Below are 27,926 nucleotides of genomic sequence, written 5' to 3'. Positions count from 1 at the left end.
ATTCAGACAACATTTTTACCAGAAGACGGATTATCCTAAAAACAGCTGAACAGGCTGCCAGTGTGTGCAGAGACGTTGGTTAGTTGATCAGCGGGTCTCAGAGGAATGTGTCTGGTTGAAGAGGCTAAAGACTCTGTGCTGATTTTCAACTTCGCCTTTAGCAATTTGGTTGGTGAAATATGGATTAAACTGCTGCTCTCCACCTTCCACCCTCCTCTTTCTCCCCATTTGTCTCTGTCTTCTGTAAATTGCTATAAGGGACAATGCCATTTAAAAAAAAATGTTATCCTGTTGAACGTTACAAGAACCTGACCTGCAGAAAATAAAGTATCAAGATAGCGGTAAAAATACTAAACAAAGACAATAAATATGGACTTGACCGGTCCCTCTTGTTCTTAATATTTTTAACCTTGTACAAGCACAGCTTTTTTTTTTTAAACTGACCTTGATTTGAAATAAATAGCCACCAGAGTGCTGAGAAACCTGCAATCCCCGGGTTATGTTGTTGCACCAGTTCCCATATAGCACTGACATCAAATAAAAAATTAACTAACCACAAAAAGTAAAATTGTGTTTGGGTGATTTCTTTGTTGTAACAGTGTTTCTTGGCAACAAATCTTATACTGCTGCAAAGCCTATTTATTTCTCCTTAAATTGCACCACATTTGTAAAGGAAAATCGGTTAAGCAGCAGAGTTAAGTATGTAGAAAAACTTTCCAAATCTTTTGCCAATGACAAACAGCTTATATGTTAATAACTCTAGTTTGGTGCCGTTGATTGGATTGGGTGATTGAAATCTGAAGAAAAACACAACTTGTCAATTTAGCAATTTATTCATTTAACAAACGGGCCTGGCACCGTCGCCAGCTTGGTAATACACTGCCATGGGATAGCATCCCAGTATTCTACCAGCACATGTCACAAGTCAGCTAGTGTGGTCGCATTCGTCACTCTGGTACGAACGCAGAACAAAACCAATCAAGTGTTCAGTGGGGTTGAGGTCAGACTGCAGACAGGTCCTTGGCACCATTTAAAGGAAAATAAACAGGCTTTCCAACAGCACCAGATTAACTGCCAAGAAGAATTGTTACAAATGAAATAATCGAATACACACGTTTTTCTGTACTCTATTTTATTCTAATTTATTTAATTCTACTCCTTTATTGTCTTTACTTGTGTGGTAGTTTAAAATCTGGCTAAAGGAGCTTCTTTATAAATATCATTATTTTATTATTGTTACAATTTTGAATTTGAAGCTTTGAAAATTTGTGTAGCATCGTCAGGCAGTCAAATCATGTTTTGGATACACCTCCAGTGGACTGTGTCATGTCTGTACAGCAAGCTGTGTGTTCTCCTGCGTGCTCACCAACACACCACAAGTGAATTTTTATGTTTCAAGTCTATACTTTTTTTCATCAGATGTATTTAGAAGGCTAAAGGGGCCCATTTATGTAACACCTATACAATTACTGATACTAGGGAACATTATCATACATCAGAATGGAGTATCACAATATACTATGACATTTCATCCAGTGCTTAGTTAAACTGTTAAATGTAATAACATATTTTGTGGGATTTGTATGAAATATTTTTAGACACTCACAGTGCCCTAGGCATTCTTTATGAAAGGTTTCATCAAGATTAAGCCACTTATAGGAGGAGATGGGGACCATACAAACATAGATATGCTACAATCATTATTATAGTAAGTGCAGTGATTGGGATGTGAGAGTGTTTCAGTTGGGAACGCTGTCTTTTATTTTCTGCTGTTTGTCTAGAATCCTGCCTGGAATGTGGCCTTCATATAAATCACAAGATCATCCCAGTAAGAGATATTTGGGGGGATTTTTTCTTTTTTATCCTAATCTTCTCCATGAAAAGCTCATTTTTATTGTATGTGCTTATTGGCAAGCACTGAGTTCAAAAAGCAGAAATGGCTTTTTCTTCTCAAATGACCTCACATCTGTTTTGGTGCTGTAGAAATAAGAAATACATATAAAAATCGAGGCATGTTGCTGCAGACGGTCCTGGGATCAAAACTGAGGCCTTTCTATGGGTTCTGTCCTGGTACACCAGCTTCCTCCTAGAGTCCAAAAAAACATGTGTGAGTTAGAGTAATTGGTGATTCTAAATTGCTCATAGGCGTGTCTCAACCCTCAACCCGGGATAACTGGGAAAGGCACACAGTGACCCTGAATTGGACCATGGATGGAAGAAAATGGATAGACTGCTGGATTGTGTCATTGTGCAAACATGTATAGACTTAACTGTACGCCTTCTGGTGGTAGTCCAGATGTCTGCTTTTGAAAAAGCCTCACTGACACAGGAGGAGTGATGGTGTCAGTGTCCGGGGGGATTCCTGCAGAAGGGGAAAACGTCCACATTTCCAAGGTGCACACAGTCATTTGTTGACAGTGGTGCTGGTGGAGGCTGATAGAAAACCTTTGAAATTTTTATGTTTAAAGAGAGCCATTTATGGGAAACCTGAGGTATGTGTACACCCCGGCAGTGGCATCTAGTTATTCTAGCATTAAGCTGTAATGCTATTCTAAGGGCTTTACCGTGTGTCATACAGCAACCTTGCTTGTTTCCTGTTACGACTGCGCCATGCGATGATATATATCATATGATAAAATGAAACGTCTGTCATTTCGCATTTTGTGGTATTTCAGAATACACTGTGGCATTACTACTGGTATGTGGACGAGCCCAACTACACAGCCCTGTTTGAGTTTGATGGTGCACTTTATCTGAGATTGCATTGAGACTTTGCAGTCGTGTTTTGCAGGCAGGCTTTTTTCTTGATGACCATGCAGGAGAAATGATAGGCTCAGGGAAGCTCCACATGAGGATCATCTAGTGTGTGTCACTATGTATAATCCTGTGACCAAAATACTGTTTTTGTTCACAGTCTCCATGTAGCCATCAATGAGTATCTAAATATAAGCATATTTTTCTGTAATAATAACCCGTGGTAGGTCATATGGGATTTTAAAATTTTCAAGGTGCTAGTTTAGCGAACATTTGTTTTGCTGGCTCTCAGGCTGAATATGCAAGATTACATATTACATATGCTATAATTCTAACTTGAAGTGAGTTGTTTACTTGTTATAACGTACATATTTATGGTGAGGCTTAGTTTGCTGCTATAGTTTAAGCTTGAAAAGGTCCATGGTTACATTTTGTCTCTTACAAAATGCATTGTATCGTTGTGTTTTTTAAGCAGTTTTTTTCTGCCTTTTATAGTTTAGTTGGTCTCACATAATGCTGATGAAGGTAGCATTATATATTTTAATATTTAATATATACTGTAGACTTTGTATTAATGCTATAGGCAAGCAGAATATTACAATATGTTGGACCTTTAATCATTTAGTTTTTGAAAAGTGTCTTCTATTTTATACATTAATGTTTTATCTGAACTTTTTCAATTCAACATTTGCTCTGATTTTCTCACTAAAAAGAAAAAAAATACATACAAATTAGTACCATTCATTTTCAAGTATCTAATTAAATGTAATTTTATTTATATAAACTATTCACAACAACATGTGCCTCAAGCAGCTGATTTAAAAATTAAAACAGAAATAATCCCTTCTGTGTGGTCATTATATAAGCTATTCTCCCAATTTACAGAAAATGCACTGTATCATGATATATAGTGTTATATGAAATGCATAATATCGGGATATGAGATTTTGGCCCCGATTTCATGCTCTCTCTTTAGGCCTTTGCATACATCACTGTCATGAATTAATGTTACAGTAACCAGTCATAGTCACGTCTGACTACAGACATAGACCCCATCCTGATACTGATTAACTGCCTCCAACAGTTCACAGCCACTGCTTGTTATCTTTTTTCCTGCCTATTTCAGTACCATTGAGATTAAAAAAAAGACCTTTCCACTGAATTTTTTTGCATCATAATACGTCTCAACACGCCCCCTCTCATTGATGTGTAAATGCTGATGTTTCTGAAGTACGCCCGAGTTTCCTACTATTACTGTGAAGATTGCTGCAGTTGAATTTTTATGGCTAATCTGTTTTATTTTTGCCTCCCACGCAGCACAGTCTCGACGAGCAATTGTTTCACATGAGAAGAGGAACAGCATTGATCTGTGTTTCTCAGGCTAAGCTTCCCTTGATAAGTACGAACCAGCCAACATAACTTGTGGTTTGTTTTCAGTTTTGGAAATGGATTGGGTCCACTGCACCATCTGCAGATATGTTGCACTGAAGCATCAGTATGTCAACAACTGCGTGCTTACTGTATCTACTGAAGTGATTAATTTAAGCTGAATATTAAGCGGGGCATCAGTTTACTAGATGATTAAAGCTCAGTCTTGTTTCTGCTTCTGTTAGGTATTTTTCTAATTGACTAGCAATTATTCAGACGCATGCTGGCATGCTGTGTAGCCTGTAATGGAGATCAGGGGATCTGTTACCTTAACTTGTGTTTTTACTTGTTTATGAATGATTGATATTGGAAGCTAAATGAAAAGACACACACATTATTTTTATTGTTTAGGGATTCTTTATTGACTTTAGTCAATATTTTGGGAGGACTGTTTAAGTGTCGGTTTATGTTAGGAGAGCTGAAGAGTGAAAACAGCTCAGGTTCCCTGCTTAGGAACCGCTGAGGGGAGACTGAAATGACAGCTCAGGGGAGGCTAGTCTGGGTCTTTCTAATTTATGTATTTATGATTAAAGCATACGTGTTATTGAATTTTATATATATATATATATATATATATATATATATATATATATATAAAAGTGTAAAACCTCATATATATGTATGTGTATATATATATATATATATATATATATATATATATACACATACATATATATGAGGTTTTACACTTTTACCTCATTCTCACTTAATACTAAATGTGTCATTAAAGTCACATGGCAGTCATATTTCATTAATTTCATTAATTTTGTGTTCATATACATTCACACACTACTGCTTTGTTATTGGTTTATATAAGCTGCATTCACCATTTTTTTCTATTTTCTCAAGTTACCTGTCAGTTGCTGGTTTAAGTAAAAGAAGCAGCAGGGTTTAAATATAGAGGGCAATCATATGGACTGAACCATCTGCTGTCATTGCATGGGGGAGAATGTTTTCAACATGAAATTTAAATGAAATGTATTTATTTCCCCCATTGCATCTAAAATGGTTTACTCCATTACGCCACATGTTGAGCTTTCTTTTGATTAGGGTAGATTATTTGTTAATTTAAGGCTTATCTTTGAGTAGAGTTCTGCTTAGTTGGTCTCTTTTATGGGCCTACTTATTACTTAAAACAGCCTGTGAATTATGATGTTTTTGATATTATTTTTGGCTTTTGGGGTAGAATACAACACACGTCCTTTGTCTGCTTGGTAGACCATTCCAGAAACATGCCTGAGGCAGTTAGAGTATAAAAGGAAGCTAGGTGCTTTCAGAGACCGGGCGGGTTTGTGTAAATGTGTTTGAACGCCTGTTCTAATAATAAAAGCAACATATTTATTTCAGCCTCATGCTTCTTTGTCAAACCTGAAGCCACTACCAGCCAAACTGATATGTCCCAATCAGATAAAGAAGAGTGACTTAACGTCGGGAAAGAGTGCACTACTTTCATTTCCATGAAGTGACATTTCAGTCAATTATCCATTACCTTGGCAACATCTGTAGGAGAGAGCGATGAGAGAAGCCTGGAGATGGTGTGCAAGAGATCCAGAGAGAGGAACTTTCTGGTAAACTGTAGAGAAGAATAGATTGACAGAAAATTGGATTTCATGGCGTACCATCAGGAGGGCTGGGTTCATTCAGCGTGCTGTGTGTCTGCAGGCATGCTGATTATGATAGCATAGCTCTTCTGTGCACACAGGACTTTAAGTCTGCCAATACTTGGCTAAACGGGGTATGTGCATACGCGCATACTGCACACTCACATATTCATTCGCCAACACATCTCACAATATAGGTCATAAAGGTTTTTTTATGTAACAGTTGACACGGGAGTTTAATGGAGTCCTGCAGTTGCTTCTCTTTCCGTTCAGGCCTACTAAGAGCTGCTGGAAAATTAAATAATGAATGAGGTTAATGGGTCACGATGGTTACATATGACCCTGTTTTCCATTTATTTCTCGTTTTCCAGGAAGGTCACCTGTTCTAGTGCACTGTCTGGTCCAGTCAATAACAGCACACACACAGCCTAGTTTGTTGCTGCTGAGCAGATCTGATCATCTAACTAACAAACTCATGTTTTAAGAGCTTAGAGCTGCTTTCTTGGGACTAGCAGCAGCTGTGGCAAAACTTCAGTCACCTGCTGATAACAATTTCAGTTGAATATCTTTTGTTTTTGTTGTGACTTGAAAGAAAAGGTTGCATTTGGGAAAGGGCCAGTGGCTCTTGGATTTTATTGTATTTGCATTTCATAAATTAAATCATTCAGTAGAGTATCTGATGACAAAAATATGGATTAGTTCCAACCGCAGATGATAGTCAAACTTTCTCTATGTGCAGAGTTGTGGATATTGTGCACCCACACGCATGCAGAAACACACACTTTGAGTGAATGAAGCTGCAATTTTAGCTGACGTATGTGGGCCACTTCCCCTGCTGCCTCCTGTCTCAACACTGTAGGTCAAAATATGTTCACATAAGAATAGTTTGTGTTCAGCATCCAGCAGAACTTATTAAAAAAAAGTGTGTACTTCCACTTCCACTAGACGTGGCTACAGACTTAAAGCTTTGTGCTGCTTTCCTTACAAATCAGATTTGAAATGTTGGTAGTGCTGGATGGAAATCAGAATTCATCAGGGGGCCACGAATGTCTGTACAAAATGCAGTGGAAATGCTCGCTGTGCTTTGAGAGATTCAGTTTTCACCAAAGCAGAGTCATGGCTGAAGTTGATAATTGCCCAGGACACATTTGGCTAACCGCTGTTGAAAAAAGATATATGTGACCAACAACACCCTTTTACGGGGTTTGTTTTGCATTCTCATTTAGAGCTATCCCCTTGTAAATGACTCATCCAAGTTACAGTCAATGGCAGTGAAATACAGGATCTAATAGATTTCCAGTCACCTCTAAACAGTGATAGAACTGATCTTCATATTTCATGTTGGTCTTCTGGTTCAACAGTCACAGACAGTCAAGTGTTCAGTCAACCACAAAATATGAAATCAGCAAGTCAAACACCAAGTGCACAAATGAGTGACATGCATCAAAGCCTAAGCCATAATATATTGCATTTTTCACACTGTAAAGTTACCAGACTTGATTAGCAGTACGAGGTAGGCATCCAATTTCTTCTTGAGATTTATAGTATACAGTCAATTACAGTAATATGCAGTATACTTTTTACATCTTTTGAATTGCTTCTTATATTTAATGTAATTGTGCTATTTTAAATATTCAAATCACTTTAGAAACACACCAGTGTGTTTACCTGTCTTCATTCACATATTTCCCTAACGGCCGCGGCAGATGGCTATCCTCTTACTGAGCCTGCTTCTGCCCGAGGTTTCTTCTTGTTAAAAGGGAGTTTTTCCTTCCCACTGTTGTCCAGCGCTTGCTCATTGGGCGTTGTTTGTTTTCTCTGTGTTATTGCAGGGTCTTTACCTTATAATAGAAAGTGCTAAAAAACTGTAATTATTATCATTGGGCATTTGTAACTTCATTACCCTTTGTATGTTTCAAAAGCTCACTGGAAGAATGAAAAATGAAATGTTTATTTACAGGTAATATATAAAAATAACTGAATAGCACATTTCTCATTCTAATTACCAGAACCTCCTGAGGTTAACCTTTGTCAGTGGACAAAGACCTAGTTCATGGGGTAAATATAGTTCAGTGTGCCGAGCCTGTGGTTATGTTTCTGTATGTGTGTCACTGTGTTCCATTGTGCATTGTGACCTTCATCAACCTCCACCCATTCACTCATCACTCTGCTGATTGTTAGGCATCAAAGGTACACACTGTGGCTCACAATGGCATTGTGGTTGCCAAGCAATCAAGCTCCGGATAAATTGACAAAGGACATTTTTACGACATCCTGTATTAACTCAGTAACCCCCTTTCCAATGTAAACATTTCCATCTAGTCGACAACAGTATATTATTCCTGCCCTGAAGAGCTAACAGTTGCAGCCATTGTGAAGCAGTTAAATCTACATTAAATGAGGAACTCGCTTGCATATGTACTGTACTGGGCATGGTACGTGTAAAATAAATTTTACTAACTGACATGACTTCACTCTCGTTCTGCTTGCTGGTTCAGGGAAACCCTTTTTTTTTTTCCAGTTTTAGGATGCTACATTCTTCCAAACTCCCAGGGATACTTATTCAACACTAAAAGCTGGCTCACCTCCTTCATCTCCATGTGTAGAACCTCCCCTGAGTCATGGAAGCTATGCTAAATTTAGCAGACCTCAAAAAGTAATGGTGTGGCAAGTTCTTATTGAGTTTTCTGCCCACAAATATCTCTCTCACTCTACCTAGTTGTGTTTTGCTCTCTATGCTTATTTTCTCAGTAAAAGGCTTGTCCGTGACTCACCCACGGCAGAGTGGGGCCCTATGAATTATTGAACCAATGGTGGAGCTCTCATAAATAATCTAACTGTATATCGCTGGGTGAGCATGTCAGTTCATTGGATACATCTCATCTTGAGTCTCACTGTCAGTACCACCTAGACCTGGGTCCAGTAACAGCTAAAGGCCAACATGGACATAAACTGCTGCACATAGATGCAAACTCGACAATATACAGATATATGGAGCGTTTTCATTGGCTTCTATTGAAAGCAGTCTGTCTGGGCTCTCAAACAGAAATGACAGTTGCCAGTACAACACAAGCCAATGCAGACTATATTGTGGAGGCCGCTTGTAAAGAGTCAGTAGTAGATATACTGCACAGTGGTAAGAAGATTCTTGGTTTGGATCTCCTGGTTAGTTTGCCAGTTTCTATGTAAGATTGCATGTTGTTCTTCTGCCTGAGTGGGTATCCTCTGAGTCCTCTGAGTCCTCTCCTTATTGTCCAGAAACATGCACGTTTCATTAATTGATTCTAAATTGGTAGATTTAGATAGGCAGATAAAGTGCTTAAGCATATAGAATAAAGTGCTTTATGAATATGTGCAATCTTTAAAGTGCTTTCAGTTGTCAGTAAGAGTAGAATTGTGCTATTTAAATGTCAGACCATGTCCCTGTGCTTTCTTCTGAATAATATGTTATACAGTTGTAGTAATGAGGAGGGGATAAAGTGGGCAAGATTATCTGCAATAGCATTCGCCTACAGTTAATTAGTCATTCAGTCTAATTTGCAAGTTAATAAACCAGTCAAGTGAGCTATGAGAGAGCTATACCATGTGTGTCATTAAATCAGAGAGTACTGTCATCCCATGGTCCCATCTACGCACTCGACGCATTTTTTTCCTCCGTCATGCATTCATGCATGCAGATGTCAAAAATGTTGCAGCCATGTATATCAGCATCTAGTTAGCACTACCAAATGAGAGCGAGCTGCACAACAAATATCAGCAAACACACAGACTGTGCACGTTGGCATGCAATCTGTCTTCCTAGTTAAAGGTACACTGGCTGTATTTGGAAAAAATAAAGCAAAGCGAAATAAAAAATTGATGTGTGATAAATTTGTTCTCAGATATGCTGTGAACAAACAAATAAAGCTCACGTGTAATGTTGTAATTAATTAGATTTATTATTTTTCCCTATCTGACCTTTTTACATATTTTACTGAAATTACTGCCACTTGATACTGTGAAATGTGACAACAAAATGAATGATAATTCATAACTCAAATGTTCAAAACAACTGGACAGTTTAAATAAGTCTCAGAGTTTACAGTAATGGCCTCTGGTGGACTGGTGCAAAGCAGGCTTATCCTGGTTAGGAGTTGGAGAGCAGCCATGATAACTCAGCCAACAACAATATGTTGATGACTGCAGTTGGTTAAATTCACAAAGAGCAAAGCCAGCAAGCAGTACAGATACCGAGCCTGTCTGCAAAGAAAACATATCTACTGGAGCTCACAGCGCACAGTTCAAATCAATTTGGAAGTTAGTTTGAGGACAGCTACACCAGATATCAGGGTTCACCCACCAGCCCAATCACTCTGTAACACCTTGGTAATAAGCCAGCTAACAGTTGGCTAACCCACTATTTCTGAAGTTCTGCGACACTTTGTACGACATTGCTTCTTCGTTGCACTGCTTCCTCGAGTGCATGAGAGAAGTCAGAGAATGGCTTTCAGACAATTCCCTTATCCTGAACGAAAAGGAAGCGGAGATTGTGGTGTTTGGCAACCATATCCCTAGGGGCCTATCAGCCGATACCTTTGGTTCCTTTGCCACTTCTTTCTCTGACTCAGTTAGTGACCTCGGGGTTCTGCTGGACAGCTCTTTCAAATTTAACAAACAAGTGTCTTCAGTAATCAAATCTAGCTTCTACCAACTGCGCCTTATTGCTAAGACTAAGCACTATGTCCCTCATAAAGATCTTGAAAAGTTCATTCATGCTTTTGTGACTTCTAGATTGGATTACTGTAACTCCTTCTACTTTGGTCTTCACTCCGCTCTCCTTCACAGACTTCAGCTTGTCCAGAATGCTGCGGCTCGCCTTCTGACTGGCACTAGAAAGCATGCCTCTATCACCCCAGTTCTTATTGAGTTGCATTGGCTACCCATAAAATATCGCATTGAATTTAAAATATTGTTGCTCACTTTTAGAATTATAAATAATTTAGCCCCTCGTTATCTTGTCGATCTTCTTAGTCTATATGTCCCTGGGCGAGCCCTCAGGTCTTCAGCCCAATTACTCCTGGCTCAGCCTAGATCTAGACTTAAATCTAGGGGTGACCGTGCTTTTGCCCTGGTTGCACCGAATCTGTGGAACAACCTTCCTATTGCTATCCGTGCGTCAGACTCCGTTTTATCTTTTAAACCCCGTTTAAAAGCTCATTTATTCAACATAGCTTTTCCATCTAGTTAGCGCCCCTGTTTTATATTTGGTTCAATTTCTTATTTATGTACTTTATCTTTTAGCTATATCTGTTCTTAGTAACTTTGTTCTTATATTCCCTTTTATTGTTGTATAATTAGTGCTCTTAACCTGATGACACATGTGGTACTTTGTTAATAGTCTTTTATTTATTGTCTTAATTTTCCTGTTTTTATTGTACAGCACTTTGGTGTACCACTGGTCTTTTAAATGTGCTATACAAATAAAGTTGTATTGTATTGTATTGTATTAACCTGATGTTGTAGAGGTTAAATTCCACTAAAGCCATAGCCATTGTTCCATATAAATAACCAACAGTGTCGAGAATCAGGTCAGTTTCCTTTTCTGACTTGTGGCTCAGAAAAGGAAATGTGGGACCCGTGATACCCACCCATTCACTGTGAATAGTTTGGATATTTACCTGAGATCAGTTGGACTTTGCTTTGAGTCATAGAGCTCCACAGCTGATGAGTTCTGGGTGGCAGTCTATGTGTGAAAACGGCTTTAAATTTGAGTCGGTGAGTCACAAACAGAGCTTAAAAGCAGCTGAATTTTAATCTGGAGGACTAAAGCTATGGGCCAATAATAACACTCTACGTGGGAGTTTGTGGTGATTCGGCTAAACTAGCTAAAACCATCACTCAATGCAGTCATAATGATGTCCTTGAGTGAGTGCTAATTATGTATTAGGACTAATTGTGTAACCAAGACCGCAACTTTTTTTTATTTGAGTTTGGATTTTTGGATTGAATTGGTAAATGATTTTGTGTGTTGTATGTGTTTATGTGTTACTTACTTGTTAGGTGTCACTGTTCGCATGTAACTCTTGAACAAGAAAGGAAATAAAAATGTCAAACTGCTCATTAATTAAAGAACCCAGCAGTAGATTAATCTGCATTGGTGTCGTACAGTAAGATTTGGCAACAGTACAATCCAGTCTCTGGACTGCCAGCATGCTGTAGGTAATGGCGGTGAATTAGGTATAGAGCCAGGTCTAGAGGTGGTGTGGGCAAATGACTAGGATGCCTTCTGGGCTTCTCTTGGGCAAGGTGTTCTGGGCATGTCCTGGGGAGGAGGCCCCAGGGTGGAACGAGAATATGCTTGCATCTTTAATATTCCCTGGGAATACCTTGGTATTCCCTTGGACAAACTGGAGGCGGTGGCTGGGGAAAGGGAGGTCAGGGCTTCTCTCCTGGCTGCTGTCCCTGCAACCCAGCGTTAAATAAGTTTCAGAGGATGGATAAAAGGAAAAAATTGTAATTAATGTGACACATTTTCTTGCTTTTATGCCTAATAGCATTGGTTATTTTATGGTTATTTCAGTAAAAATTTTAAAAATATAATCATAAGTTCATAATTCTTTCTTCTTCTGTCTATCCACAACCAAACAAAAGGTTAAAGGTAAAAAAAATTTTAAGTGTCTAATTAAAGATTTTTTTAATTTTTTCAATTCTTTTTTAATTCACCTGTTTGTTAGTAATGGTAATATAATAATATACTGTAATTGTGCTTAGGTTTCTGAAGTAAAAGACTTGATGTTATTGAGATGTTGCCCACAGTCCTTGACATCTCTGAGCACCTGGCTCTTTGTATCATGTGCAGTACGTGCACTCTGTGACATCGGAGGGTCATTTCAGATTCTAATTGCTCATTATTTAATGTAAAACTGACTTCTAGATGAGCCAGTTTGCTAGTGACTACATGCTGTACATTTATATACTTAACCATAAACACCCAGACCTCCCTGCTTCCTGTGATTAATTCTCGTTGCAGTCACAATATTGATTGTTTGACGTGTGTGAGAGCTGCTGAATATTGGAGAAACACTTCAACAGCTTTGAACGTTTTAGTGTGGTTCTGCTGATGGCAAGCAGCCCTGAGATGCAGAGCAGCAGGTGCTGAGTGAACACACCCCCTACGGCGAGTGGGCAGCATTGACCGCTTATAATCGTTTCACCAATGGTTTCACTTTTTCTCCTGTTGCTTTGTAGCTCGTTTTTACTTTTGTGGTTGATGAATTTGGACCAAGAAAGCAAAATAAAGACACTGGGATTTTTTTAAAGGTTTGGCATGTATGAATATAAAAAAAATAATAGAACGTGTAGGTTTTTGGTGTAATTGTACAAGAAACGAAACAAAAGCAAAAGCAGTTCTCTTGGCAATTTGCTTAGCTGGCGGGCTGTTGCCTGCATGGTGCCTTTCGTGACTGTTATTCCCACGGGAAGTGAAGGTTGTGGAATGCCCCTGCAGTCTCTCTCCATATGCCCAGAAGAAGAAACACGCACGCACACACACACACACACACACACACACACACACACACACACACACACACACACACACACACACACACACACACACACACACACACACACACACAGGACAGCAGAGGCTCTGCTTTATTGTGTGGAACACTATATTTATGGATAATGTTTGATTCTTGGCCTATTAATATAGTTTATTCCTACGACACATGTTCCTCTGAGAGAACCGAACATCAGATTGGATTTTGAGCATCCCTGCTGGGTAAATAAATTTGCATGTTAATGAAAGAAATTGATTTTATCAAGACAAAGACTCCATACTAAAACCTTTCCTGTTTCATGAGAAGGCAAGTCTTTTATGCAAATGTAGAAATATCTAGAAATTCACTGATTTTTGTAATTCTGGATAGGTGAAAGACTCAGTGATCGGTATCTGTTTTTGTTCTTCTTCATCTAATGAAAGTCTACATTGTGAGGCTTTCACAGCGAGTATGCCAGAAACTCTTTCACTTAACATACATATTGGAAAAATGCATTTTGGCATGTTAACAACAAATTGTCCAAACAGCGAAATACATTTGCGCTTTACATTAAACAATGTTTTCAGATATTAAATTATGACACATAAATTGTCTGTTCCTTGCCAAACATGCCAAAAAATGTTACTTAAAAAGAAAAACACTATGTATTCCTTTTAAACCACACAAATCACCATGGTTTCTTTAACCATTTGATCAGACTTAATCAATGATTGTATCAGCAGTTAAAAAAAAAAAAAGCACTAGCAGTCAGACGAAAAGTGGAAGCAAACAGCAGTCTCAAGTCCCTTGTTTTGTTGATCCATTTATCCACCCCAACCTCCTCCTTTTGTAGCTTTATAGCTACAAAATAGGGCTGGGTTTTAATAATCAATTCATTGATTAAAATCGATTCTGGCTTGGATAACGTGATATCGATTCATTAAAATCCTGAATCGATTTTTTTTTAATATAAATGTATTTTGCCCAAAATGCCAGAATCTCAGGTGAAACGTCACCAAATTTCGACAACCACCAAACATTTAAAACAGTAAATGAGAGCAGGTACACGGCTTCTGCACAAAGGCGTAAACACACAGCGCGGACCCGCGGATCAGAATCAGTGAGATGTCGCCTTTCTCACACACTCGGGGCTGAAAGCCGACAGCTCGCTGATTCTGATGTTTCGGCGGGTCCACGCTTTGTGTTTACGCCATTTTTGCGCTGATTCTAAAGCTGTTAGTTTGATCTCTCTCCAAACAATATTGACCGAACCAGCAAAAGAAGATCCAAACTAGGCTTCACATAAACATCGTCATGGATTCCCTCTTACTTTTGCTGTTTTGCTTCCACCACAATAAAATCACACTTCATGCACAGCTCTCTCTCTCTCTCTCTCTCTCTCTCTGTGTACTTCAAGAACAGTTTCCCATCTAAAAATCTGTTTTCTGCATTATTCACTTGCTTGTTACGCACAAGTCTACCGTTATTTACAGCGCTGTCGGCCGCTGTTTTTTTTTCCTTTTACATACTTCCGAAAAGAAAACCTAATTTCTGCCGTTCTATACTGAACAAATTTAAACTTTTTAAAATTATACAAAATGCAAAACGCTTAGCCGTGTCTCTAATAAAACCGCTGTAACTTCAGAGGTGATGTTCATAAGTTGATTAATGGTTTCCTTTTGTTTTTGATCTACTGCAGAATATTTTGATAAAATTCCAGGCCAGGAAAATCACCTTCATGTTTTTCTGTGTTTTATCTTCAGCTACTTTGACACAAAGGCCTCTGCTGTGATGCTTACACCTTTGATAAAGTCTGGAAAGTGTCAGCTTCCTTTTTATAGATACAAAAATATGTAAATGTACTGATCTGAATTATAATATTTCTGACTGTCTGAGGCAAAATTTCCCAGATTCAAATCGATTCGAATCGAATTGAATCAAATTGTGGATCGAATCGATTCAGGAGCTTGTGAATCAGAATCAAATCGATTCTAGAAATCAGTGACGATACCCAGCCCTGCTACAAAATGATCATGATGTTTCCTACTTAGCAGCCTTTTATCCACTAGAGGGCTTTGTAACTTTGGGAGCAAAAAACGTATATTATCACAATGCTTGTGATTTTAAAAATGTGGGTATGTGCGTGTCTGAACTGATGCTTGTCAAAAGATTTCTTTTCTATACCTAGGATGGTTCAACAGCTGGTTATACAAATATGTTAGAAACAACGTGAATAATTTATCCAAGCTATTGACAGGTTTTTGCACCAATAAATTACAAATTTGACAGCAGGCCACTATGAATGGTCCACACAGACATGCTTTGTTTTATACCCTAATGCAATATTGTTGCAAATTAAATGCAACAAATATTTTACAATGAGTTCACTCTTGTGGCCTTGGGGTTTATGGACAGAGCATGGAAAGTTGGATAAGATACATTTTTGGTGGGATGATAATCCCTAATAAACCCAAACAGATTCTGGTAACATTTAGGTTAACAATCATGTGCGGTGCGGAGCTCCATACTGTGGTGGATTACTCTATCCAGGACGCCGTGTGAATTTCTGTGTGTGATCCAGGTCATTGGCTGTCAGAGCAGCTGTCACGTTACTCTGACTGACGAGAATTGAAACGCTGAGAATGAAGGATTAATCAAGCATAGTAACGTGGCCAGGATGGTGACACGGCGCCAGCACCTGCCAGCACTTCGCTCTGCATTTGTCTGAGTGTGTCTGAAAAGCACCTCACAACTTGAGCAAGACAGCCGCTTCCCGGTTTCCATGCCAACCGCAAGGGCTGTTCATGTTGGAGCATGCTCAGTTTGGCTACCTTCTCTGTAACAATAGCCAGTGAGAGGGCTCACACTCACACACACTCTCTCTCACACGCACTTTACTCCAGCTCGCAGTGGGAGCGAGACAGAGAGGATAGGCTGCCCGCTGCGCTCCGGAGCTCATAACACACACAACGAGCAACAGACACACGCTGCTTTGTAACAAAGGTGAGTACACAAACATACAAAAATTCTTTTCACTTTTATGGCCTTTATTATCTTATGCGAAAGAGTTTGTGGCATATGCATCCTTCCCTGTGCTGGAAAGACCTGCAGAGTGGAGATAGTTGTTACCGGTGGAAAAACTAGAGCAAAAAGGAAAGAAGCATGTGGTCTGGTTGGTGAAAGAGCTGCATGAGCCTCTTTCTTAAAATGCCTTTGAAATGAGGCTATTATCATACATTCAATTCCCTATGTTTCAGCTTGCAGGTGGTCTCTTGCAAACAGGGGGTCTTGTCATTTTATGAATGGTGAAAGCAGATTGAATATTTATTCTGCTCAATCGGAGGTGTAGTAGTTGACGATGCAGGGATCGCTCAATAATTCATAGAGCCTTGTATGGAGGGAAGTCGAGGGATGACAGCAGGTGTAATGTGATGCTTTGCATGGACAAAGATAGATGTTCTAGGCTTCTTTTGATAGTACAGCCCATTTTTACAACCTACTTTTGCTTATTCGTGTGTTCGTATCGGACTAAAGCTGGGAGCTTGTGTGATCACTAAATGTGTAACTCAAAAGGGCAAAGTCTTTCCTGGAGGAAAAGCAGGATAAACAGATGCAGTCTGATGTAGATGCTCAGACATCTTTGAAAACGTTGCATGATGTGAGTAGTTTCTTTTCAGGTCTGGATGACCCTCTAAAGATTTTGGGCCTGTATGTGTGTTGCGGACTGTCTGCCTGTCTGTCTGTGTGCGAGTTTGTACCGGGGCTGTTCTACACAAGAGATATCGTCAATATGAGCCATCATTCCCGCCCCGTGTCTCTCTGAGGCATACTTAGAGATTCACTCACAGGCAGACATTCACTGCCCGCCTCCCACAAGATTAATTATGGTGGCTGATAAATTCCTGTCTGGTCGATAGTGTATTCCTCTGCAGCTGGCCAGAGCCTTGTGTTTGTGTTGGTGTATGCTGATGGTTATTTAGAGAGCAGCATGAATATCAACTGGCCTTGGCTGTGGCTTCATGTAAAGCAGAGGTGAAGGAATGGGTGATCAAATTCATAACAATTTTTTTCAGTGCTTATGAACATTAGTCTTGTGTTGGGATAGTTCCTTGCAATAAAGTATGTTTTGCAGTCATCTAATGACACCATAAAACTCCTTATACCGTTACGAATGACCTGTTTTACCAACTTGTTCAAACTTTTGACTAGAGCTCCTTAATTTCTTTTTTCAAGTAGTTTATTTCAGCCAGCTGTAGCTTACATGGTTCCATGTTGATGTCCTGAAATTGATTTAGAAAATTTGATTTAGACCAACAGTCTAAAGCTCTAAATAATTACATTTGCAGTAATAGTTGCAAACAGAAAACACAAACATCTAATTGCAGATACAGATACAGTCATAAGGCATTGAAGATTTGCACATGCTAACCTATTCTCTACTCTTGTTCTATATTGTGTAAAGGCTCAAAAGATATTAGCGCAGTTTAATTTATCCCGAAAGCCTTTGTTGGGTGTCTTTTGCACTAAACGAAAAAAATTGATCAAGAATCAATACAACAATTGATAAAGAATTGGACACATAGGCAGAATCATTAAAGGCATTGGTATCAGTAAATTCTCATCAATACTCATCTTAGTCGGCAATCATTGTCTATTGGCACAGGAAGTGAGGTCTTTTGGAGTTGTTGTTTGTTGGTTCTGGATAAATATAAGTACAGCCGGATGTCTTTGCTGTTTTTTATATTTTGTATTTTTCGACATCAGGTAATGTGCAAGAGGTTTATCGGCTGGCTGCTGTTGCTGGAAATGGTGACAGTGAAAGTTGGGACTTAAGTAGTAAATGTGCTATAAAATCAAAACAAAAAGCTAAAAGAGGCAAAAAAAATTGCTTGAGATAGACTGTTAGAAATTTCTTGTGGCTTCAGATCACACACTCTATATAAAACACACTACTTAAAGCCACCTAGTAGCCATGGCCACCTGGCATTCAAAGTGGCACTTCTTCCTGGTAATGTGAGTCTACAACAAACGACTCACTTTTGGGTCAAAAACCTCTAGTGGCTATTTGAGGTACTACAGCCACTTGGATTAGAGCCTTTTCATATTAGTAATTTGTTAAATTATTGTCTGCGTAATGTTCCTCTTCCTGTTCCATTACTTACATAACCACTCCAGTGCCTGGATTATACTTTCCCTTTTGGTCCAAGTGATATAAATTTGATGATGAGACTGTGAGTGCGCGGGTCGACATCCGTTCGTTTGACTGTTTTTTGTGGCCGTGAGGACTCATCTGCAGAGATTTCATATCACAATGCACCAACCGTGCACGGGCACCAGGCGGCGGACTTCAAGTGCACATTAAAAAAGTCTAACAGCAATGTCTCCAGCTGTCCGTGTCTGCAACAGAGTATAATCAAGGCTTAAGTTTCCCCTGTCTTTCTCTTCTCAGTTGCCTGTCTGACAAAGACACACAAGGCACACACAGCAGTACCTAAAATTTTCAACTGAGAGGACAATTGACAAATAAAAGAGGAGAGGATGGGACACATGGCTGCCTAGGGAGAAAAGAGAAAAGCATCAGAGAATGGAAAGTTGTAGAGTGATGGATGGTAGACAGTGGGCGAGAGAGGGAGGCAGTCTTTCACCCTGCGGGAAATTGGAAAATAAATTGAGTTGACATAGGCAGGTTTGCATAGAGATATTGATGCTGGGGAGTGGGAGAAGAGAGCTTTTGACTCGGGGCTTAAAAGGTTCACACGAGGCTAATCATGTCTGTACCCACCGGTTAGGATGACCAAAAGGTTTCTTGGGGATAGTAATTAGCTATTTCCATCTGCCATTTATAGAAAGATACAGTCCAATGTGGTTGGCTCTTCAGCGCTAATTAAATGGTGCTTTGGTATATAGTTAGGTGTACTTAGGAAAATGAGGAAGAGTAATTATTCTAACAAAAATCAGAGAAATAAACTTAGCTGTTATTGGAGCATCTTGTGGGTGAATCTTCTGCTTGGTGCCAGTAAAGTGGGACCCACTGTGGGATGTCAAGTTTGATTTTTAGTGATGTTCACATTTCGATGGCTTGGAGCAGACAGCTAGAGTAAGAGTAAGGTGTCATGCATGCTTGTATGAATGTGTGATGGAAGTACTAGTCAAAGTATGCTATGTGTTCAACTATATATATCCATTGCAGGAACTTTGCCCGAAGACAAGGATCTTCTGGGAGTCATTGCTTTTCCACCATGAGGACTGGGGTCTAAATTATGTTCTGGGGAAATTATTTTAGCCCTCAGAAGACCTTGGCGAGGTGCAAGGACTCTAAATGTGCACCAACTTTGGGTGGATGGGGGAAGTGCTGCACTTCCACTGGCTGCATAAGATACATGCAGCATTTGGACCCACATTTTAGAAATTGTTTCTATCTAAAAAATGATGAGAACACAGCAGCAGGCCGTGCATTAAACTGCATAAATGTAAATGCACTCTCATACAATAGTGAGTTTACTGAGCATTTGAGCGTTGATGTTTGTTAGTCAGGTCTCTGTAAACTGAGGTGACAGCTGATCAATGGCTCTTCATCCTTTTCATTTCCAGTCCCAACACCCACCCGTTCAGCCCCACGTCTTTGTCTGTGCTACTAAGATACATCCCTCCAGCTCCATCTTTTCATCGCTCTCATCCCTTCTTCCTCCAAACCCCTGCTCTTCTTTTCTCCTGTTTCCTTGATGCTGTTTTGTCTTTTATGTCAACTGAAAGACTCCTCTCCTCTCCTCTCCTCTCCTCTCCTCTCCTCTCCTCTCCTCTCCTCTCCTCTCCTCTCCTCTCCTCTCCTCTCCTCTCCTCTCCAGTTTAAGCCAGTCATAAGTGTGTCCTTGGCTTCCTGGGGAGCAAGAAAAGGGGCTTTACTTCCTTCCCCCTCCCCTGTTCATTTACTCCTCCTCTCACTCTCCCTATCTTTAAAAAAGGTGTTAGTCATGTGATGACATCCAGAAAAGCTTCAGCACATACAGATCCTCATAGGCGCCTGTAGGAGCCAGTCAGTCGATAATCAGGGCTCGATGTATCTCTGATGGAGCTGACAATGAGCTGACAAGAAAGGCTTATGGAAAACACTGACACCCCCCACAGCAAGGTCAGGGTTCAGCATTGATCCGGTGAAAAAGAGGCGACTGCAAGAATACATGGCTGAATTTAAAAGCAGTTTGTCTAACGTTACAGAGTCACAGAGTTTCGTTTCTGCCATGTTTTCTCCGACTGCTTGGAAAGTCGCATCTTCCAAGTCATTTCTGATTCACTGAGTCTGGCCAGTATTGTAACAGGGGCTCTTTTGCAAAGAACCAGATTTTCAACACCAGAACTTTGTAGTTTTGATATGAAATCAGTTTGTAGTCCAACTGCTGCTGACTAGTTACGCTTCAGTAAGCTCTGGTTGCAGTTCATTTGAAATAAAAATAAAGACAAATGAAATTAAATAGGGGGAACGGTCTGCAACCTATATGTCTCCAAGTATTAGGAGCCTAGTATTCATATTAATAGCATATAATTACCTTTGTCAAGCAAGTTATGTTTTTTTGGTCTGCCAGCCTGCCTGTAAACACAATAGCTCAAAGTTTTAAATGATTTCCGTTTAAAGAAATTAAAAATTTAAATTTTGCGTATGCGTACAAGGGTCTTCAAGGTCAACGTAATGATTTATTGGTCAAAAATTGACAAAAGGTCGTTTACCTTAGAGACTATGATTCTTAGAAGTGTGGTGTGGTGTGTTGTCAATATATAGAAAGTACTGTATTATCCTGTCTTCCTTCTCTCTCCCCAACCAATCACGGCAGATGGCCCCGCCCCTCCCTGAGCCTGGTTCTGCCGGAGGTTTCTTCCTGTTAAAAGGGAGTTTTTCCTTCCCACTGTCGTCAAAGTGCTTGCTCATAGGGGGTCAAATGATTGTTGGGGTTTTCTCTGTATGTATTATTGTAGGGTCTACCTTACAATATAAAGCACCTTGAGGTGACTGTTGTTGTGATTTGACGCTATATAAATACAATTGAATTGAATTGAATGACTATAAAGATTTAAAATATAACAAGGTAACTTGAGCTAAAAATGTAATAAGCTCAAGTTATTCATGTGCATGTAATTACAAATCAATTGCTGTTATTTACTTACCTCTTTTTATCTGATTTTTACTGCACTACAAGGACGGAGGTTTGTGCTCTCTGAGTGCTTCTTGTTTAAATCTTAAAACTTTTAATGCTTCTCAGCTTCTCAACTCCAAATCTTAAGAATAACCTTAAGTTTCTAAGACCAGCAGGGCATTATTGAAACATTTTTCCCTATTTTGATGTCAAAGAGGATTTTATTTTTTCTTTTCCAAGCAGCTGCCTGTAACAGAGTGGGTGAATAAAACATGGCACAATCTGTTTATCTTCCTCTGACTGACAGGATGATTTAGAAAAAAAGTGCTCTCTTTAAAAAAAACTCTAACTGCCTTCATCATCAATGTCCATTCCTCTTTTTCAACATCCACCTTCGTCCTCTCTTATCCCCCTCTCTCTCATGATTCCTGGTGATTGGGAGGGGGTGAGGCATGCAGCCATCTGCTGCCCAGCAAATCCTCTCCTGCCTTATCAGCCTTAATTTGTTTATTAACGCCACTCCTGGGACAGCAGCGATACCTCTATCTCTCTTATCCCATCAATCTCTGCTCATCTTCCTCTCTATAGTCACCTAAGCTCTCCGCCTCTTTTCTCCTCTGTGAGCTTTTATCAGATGTTCCTCTTCCACTCAGTTTAGGCTCTTCAGCTCTGCAACTGTTTGCTCCCTTTATTTTACCTGGTAGCATTCATTTTTTCTTCTGTTTGTCTACGTCTGCCTTTTTCTCCCAGAAGACAGATTGTAGGAATGAGGTCAGAGACTGTGTGTTCGTGTGTCTGTGTGCAAGTGAGCATATGGATGTGGATATGAATGTAAGGCGACTGTTGAGGTTTTGTTTATGTAGGTGTTGCTCTTGCTGATGTCATTATGATCCCCTGCAGAAAAGACAACGGACACAGGAACATACCCTGGGGATAGGTGTGTGTGTGCATGCGTGTGTGTGTGGACCTTTCATTGAACCTGGCTACTGTCATATTGTATTTCTATGGAATCTATGTTTGCCCACACTACATCACTAGATAGTTTACTTTACTGCATATTCTTTTATCATATTTTCTTGCCTCGGGAAGTGATTAGAGATTAAAGGTTTACTCTAGCAACTCCTAGATCTTTGGGGACTGCTTTGTTTTCCTGGAGCTTAGATATTTAGCTGTTTTTTGTTATTTAACTCAGATGTGAAAAACGAGAATTTATGTATATTTTATTATTTGGTCAGCTACTTGATACTGTTTAGTAACCTTTAAAAATCCCGAAACACACATACACAAAACTGTAACTGTAACTTTAAAAATGCAAATAATTTGTGAGTAGTGCGAAGTATTTTATTACTAATACAGGAGAAAATCTCTTCAAGTGGAACTAAAATTTATTTCAATAAAATTAGATTTTGATATTGAGAAGACACAAAAAGTGGGTGGGTGGTTGTGGGTATCAAGGGTCTCACAAACAACACATTATTATCCCACAAGAGATTTTGAAAAAGGAAGTCTGATGGAAAATGTCTGCTTCTTTGATAAAACTGGGAATTTAACATGTGCAACTGTCAGCGTCCAATTAAAGTTGAATGGGTGTGCACTGATGAGTTGAAGCTTAACATTCACTGTGTGGATAGGCTGATAAAACATTCATTAATTTAAAATACTTTGGCCATGCAGTTTGGGGTGAACTTTGGTACCACTCTAATGCTACAGTTTTTATGAGCTTCTGGCTGCAACTGCAGCCGAGGCTTACGCTGCTACTTTGCTTCTCAGCGAGGGAGTAAAAGCAGCTATCCTGCTGTGCTTTTTCGCTTCGCTCATGTATGACACAGACATTTATGGTTAATTCAACTTTCTTTCTTATGTCACAGTATTTAGTTGGATGACAAAAACACTTATAAACAGTGTTTATAAGCACTTAACAACAGGATGATGTATACATGTAACAATGATATATGTATACATATAAGATAAGATAAGATAAGATAAGATAAGATAAGATAAGATAAGATAAGACTTTATTAATCCCACAGCGGGGAAATTTGTGCGTTACCTCACCTGAGCTGAGGTAACGCACAAATTTCCCCGCTGTGGGATCAGATAGCAGAAGAAAAATACAAAAAAAATACAACAAATACAAATAAGTAAGATAATGCACTATATACAACAGTATGTTATTATGGATAGAGAGTTGTAAAAATGTGCAAGACATAAATGTAACTATTCTACCATTACTATTACTATATAAGTAATAGATATCTATAAGTATAGACATGTACACACGCACACACACATGTACACACTAAATGTACATATGTATACATATACATACACATATACCTGCACACGTCCATACATATAAAAGGTGCATTATGCATGAGTTGTGACCGTCGATGTCCACAATGTCCAGTGACTCATGACTTCTTGTTCATGTTTATGCTGAAATGAGTTCTTAATAACTTTGGCTGTATGTTTGGGGTCGTTCTCATGTCTCAGAATACATTTGGGTCAAATAAACATTCATTTATATTTCTGAAAGCATTCTTTGTTTACACCTGCCTAAACCTTTTGCACAGTACTGTAGACTTATTTGTCTTCTTTGCAAGCTACATATAATCCTGTTTAGTTTTAGAAACAAAGTTTAACCTGCACACTGTTTGTTTGATGTTGACATGGTCAAAAACATACATGTTTAACCTGTAATTTTAAAAAGAGACATTTAAGGGAGATAGTACGTGCATTGATTTCATTGGTCAATAATTGAAGATCCAAATTGCACTAAACACTGAACATTGAACATACACTGGATTATACATATATATATATATATATATATATATATATATATATATATATATATATATATATATATATATATATATATATATATATATATACATATATATATATATATATATATATATATATATATATATATATATATATATACATATATATATATATATATACTGGAACATATTGGCTAAAATCAAGTGAATTGGAAATTATGATAAATATTGTTTTAATGTATGTGCTGTATGTGTGACCGACATGAATGAAAACATTAGTTCATTAAAAACATGGTCATGTAGCTATTTCATTGACGGGATGTAAAATATTGATTTAGCCTTCACGTCTCAAAAGTAAAGCCATCGTGACAGTGGCGTAAACCTGCTTTCAAACAAAATCCTGCAGGTGACAACTCCCTTGAATGAATTACGGTTGTAGCTTAACAACAACATCAAATACTTTGGCTACGCCGATCTTTTGTATAAAGTTTTTGTAGGTTGGTGTCTAGTTGGTTGTTCAGCTGTTGATTGGTGGTCACGTTTTACCTGCATTTCTGAGCTTTGAATGAAAAAATGGAATAAAATGTGTCTCGATGAAGAAGACAGTATCCTAGGCTTTTACCCGTTTCATGCTGGAGTAGTCTGCAGCTTGGGTGTGCCTCTCAAAAACAAACAACTAAGGAAGATGATGAAAAACTGGAAGAATCAACAGCGATAGCTGGCAGTGCAACGTGGGTTCAATGCACTGTTTGTAGTCTGTTATAGATCTGAGAGTACTGTGTACTCCTCACAGAAACAAAGAACGCAAAGTTGTTTTGTTCTTTTGATTCCAAATGGTGCATCAGAGTTGCAGCCTTGGGCAAGCTGTCTCATGCGCAAACACTAATTCATTAATTCTCTGCATCACTTAAATGTCAGCATTTCCTCCCTGCTTTACACAAAGCTTACTTATGACATCATGTTCTGTCTCTGTTTCTTGGCTCTCATTTGTTCATTCATCATGTAACACAGATCAGCAGTGATGATGGGCGCGCTTCATTTCTCCTCCTCAGAGGGAAAGATCTCATGTTCATCCAAAATCCTCTTTGTAGATCAGAACTTTAAATTGCCACACGGGTTCATAATCACCGTAGTGCAGCTTCCCAGTTAAAAGGGATGTACTGGAGTTTGATCTCGTATCTGTAGGGTGTGTGTGTTTGTGTGTGTATGCTGAGCCTTCACATACCTGTGGCTCTAAAGGTTAGCTTTGTATACCCGTGGTTATGGATACCATCAATTTGAGAGATCTGTGACGCTCCGTGAGTCAATGGGAGAGGCTGGCTGTGGCATGATAGAAAGCCACTCTGCTGATTGGCTAACACACACAAACATATATATATGAAAATAGATCTTACCTTCTTTAAGCTTCACTCTTGAGTCTACCTATTTTTTTATCACAGCTTATTTTCCTCTGCAATCACCAGGTAATTACATGGCTTGTTGCTTCATCAATTAAACATGCGCGTCTGACACGCAGACTTACAGTGTAGCACAATATTGATCACACCATTTTTTGATATGACAACACGAGTAAAGTGCTGACTATTTTCTAATTGAGATTGTTATTTTAGCTGTTAGTTATTGTCTTTTTTATTGCGCCTTGATTCTCAGAGGCAGCAGGCTCTCTAGAAAAGAACACTGTTTAAATGAATAGTGTATAAAATGTAATTAATCAGCCCTTCGATTTGATTTAACGCAGAGCCCTGGATATAACACAGAAACACACATATGCAGCAGATGAAACTACAAGGTAAAGACCAATCAACAGGCAAAAAAATCCAATAAAATAACACAGTAAAGCTAAACAGCGCCCCTTTAAAGATAACAGCCAGTGCTTTTTTCTCAGTGGAAACCCGTCTCGTATCACTTCAAAGCGCCAGTCTTTCCAGATCATTTTATCTTTATTACAAGCCCTCATATCACACGATAGCTGCGGTCATCATTTGCATTATTGCTCCTTTGAACTGTCTCTCTTCAGCGGAAAAGACTTCCTCTTTTGTCCTCTTTGAATACGTGCACATCTGCTGTGCGGCTCATGGAAAACCTCATGCAAAAGAAGCAAAGTGTTTGCTCTCAGGTCATCTGCCGCCTGTATTATTCATCTGCAACATTTCCACCTCCCAACACATGAAATATGAATGAGACCGAGATGACCTGGAACCACTGAAGACGCAGTGCCCAGCAGGGCAGTTTGACTTGGAGGGGCGCTTTAATGCCACTCTGCAACTTATATTTGATGTTTAGTAATGTTCTAAACTCATTCAAATGGATAAAGATTTTTTTGGACAAAACCGCCAAGCCAGTCAATTTGGTGGTCAAACAGTGTGTCTGCAACAAACAGGGTGATAGGAGATATGTGCTATGTAAGAAGAAGCTTAATGGAGAATTTCGCCAACTAAAACTAACTAGTAAAAAACTGGGGGATAATCTCTTTGCAACAGTCCTATCAATTATAACAAGACATGCAAATCGAGGCTCAAATTGCATCTACACCCTGCACATAGTTGGAGAGGAGCAGGAAGATACGAGTATCTGTGCTCAAGGACTTATTTTTTGCAATATTTTCACTCTAGCATTTTTATCACACGTTCAACTTTGACAGCCAGCATCCTTCCTGTGCCCATTGTGCTGCCATCATAATCAAATGCATTTTTTTTCACTTGCTGTTAAAACGTTTTAAAACCATTTCCCGCTGATGCTCGGCGCCCAGCCGGCCTGCTATAAAAACAAAGTGCACTTCTTATTTTTACATATGTAGCCCAAAATAACCGTTTTCAGATTCCTGCGGAGACGAGCACTCAGCAGCTGTAGTAAAACTTCTCTACTGTACAGCTCTTCATATCTCCACAGAGACCTGTAGTCCACACACATACCACAGTCATTCTGCCTAATTAGGGGTACTCTTCCACACTTCCACCTTTTGATGTTGCCTGTGCTCGGAGCCTCGCGGGCTCCCCCGCCCACTCCCTGGCCTCCCCTCCCTCTGATGAGACTAGTAGTATAGGTGTTGCTGACAGTGCCCCCGGGTGGTGCCTCATTAACCCACATTTCAGTGGCTGATGGTAAACAGAGAGCCGGGGGGGGGGTTTAGTCTGTTTGTGGGAATGCGTCTGAGATGTAAAATGGAAATGCTGAACGATGCTTTTGAAGATACTCTTCAGCTTGTGCATACCAGGATGTTTTTTTTTTCTTTGAAAAACCATTTATATTTATTTTACATCACCCAGTTCCCCATGTTATTGTCAAACTAGTCTATTGTAATGATGTATTCATTTACGGCTGGAAGCTGGAGCTTAAAGATTGGAAAGGCATGATTTCTGCTTATTCATTCTAAATCCCTAAGTGGAAAAAGCCCACAGGATGCTGCTTGGCTACTATTAAGCCCCAAAACATTTAGTTAAATAAACAAATCCACCGTTTGAAAGTCTTTGAAGAGGTTAAATGTTGTATCGTGTTGCAATCTGTATCTGCAAGCCTACAGGTGCCATTTTCCCATTCGTCACAGGTCATCATTTCTCTTTGCTGATGAGATGGAAGCAAACGTAGAGTCTTTTTGCAGCTTAACTACCAACAGTGTAGTCTGAGGTGTGGGTGGGTCATGCTAGTATCAGCTGGCACAGCTTTAAGCTTCTAGCTTCAAGCAGGGTAAGGATCAGTTTACAGAAGCTTGGC

At 39.2% G+C, this 27,926-nt stretch overlaps 1 protein-coding gene across 4 annotated transcripts in view; it reads left to right on the top strand.

Moving 5' to 3' along the window:
- Positions 1 to 27,926, top strand: part of arhgef49 (Rho guanine nucleotide exchange factor 49) — a 69,073-nt gene that overhangs the window by 10,217 nt on the left and 30,930 nt on the right. For 2 of the 4 annotated variants that reach the window (XM_012924043.2, XM_004568961.2), the window contains exon 1: positions 16,202 to 16,306. The exons of 1 other annotated variant lie outside the window; for it this stretch is intronic. The gene's annotated coding sequence lies outside the window, so the exon portion shown is untranslated. Of the gene's footprint in view, positions 1 to 16,201; positions 16,307 to 22,180; positions 22,201 to 27,926 lie in introns of those variants that run through there. One more of the 4 variants, XM_076874774.1, reaches the window with a different exon arrangement.

Source organism: Maylandia zebra, linkage group LG16 (assembly GCF_041146795.1).
Source record: "Maylandia zebra isolate NMK-2024a linkage group LG16, Mzebra_GT3a, whole genome shotgun sequence".
NCBI lineage: Eukaryota > Metazoa > Chordata > Actinopteri > Cichliformes > Cichlidae > Maylandia > Maylandia zebra.
The sequence above is the reverse complement of the archived record's forward strand: the minus strand, read 5'-3'. Positions and strand labels throughout refer to the sequence as shown.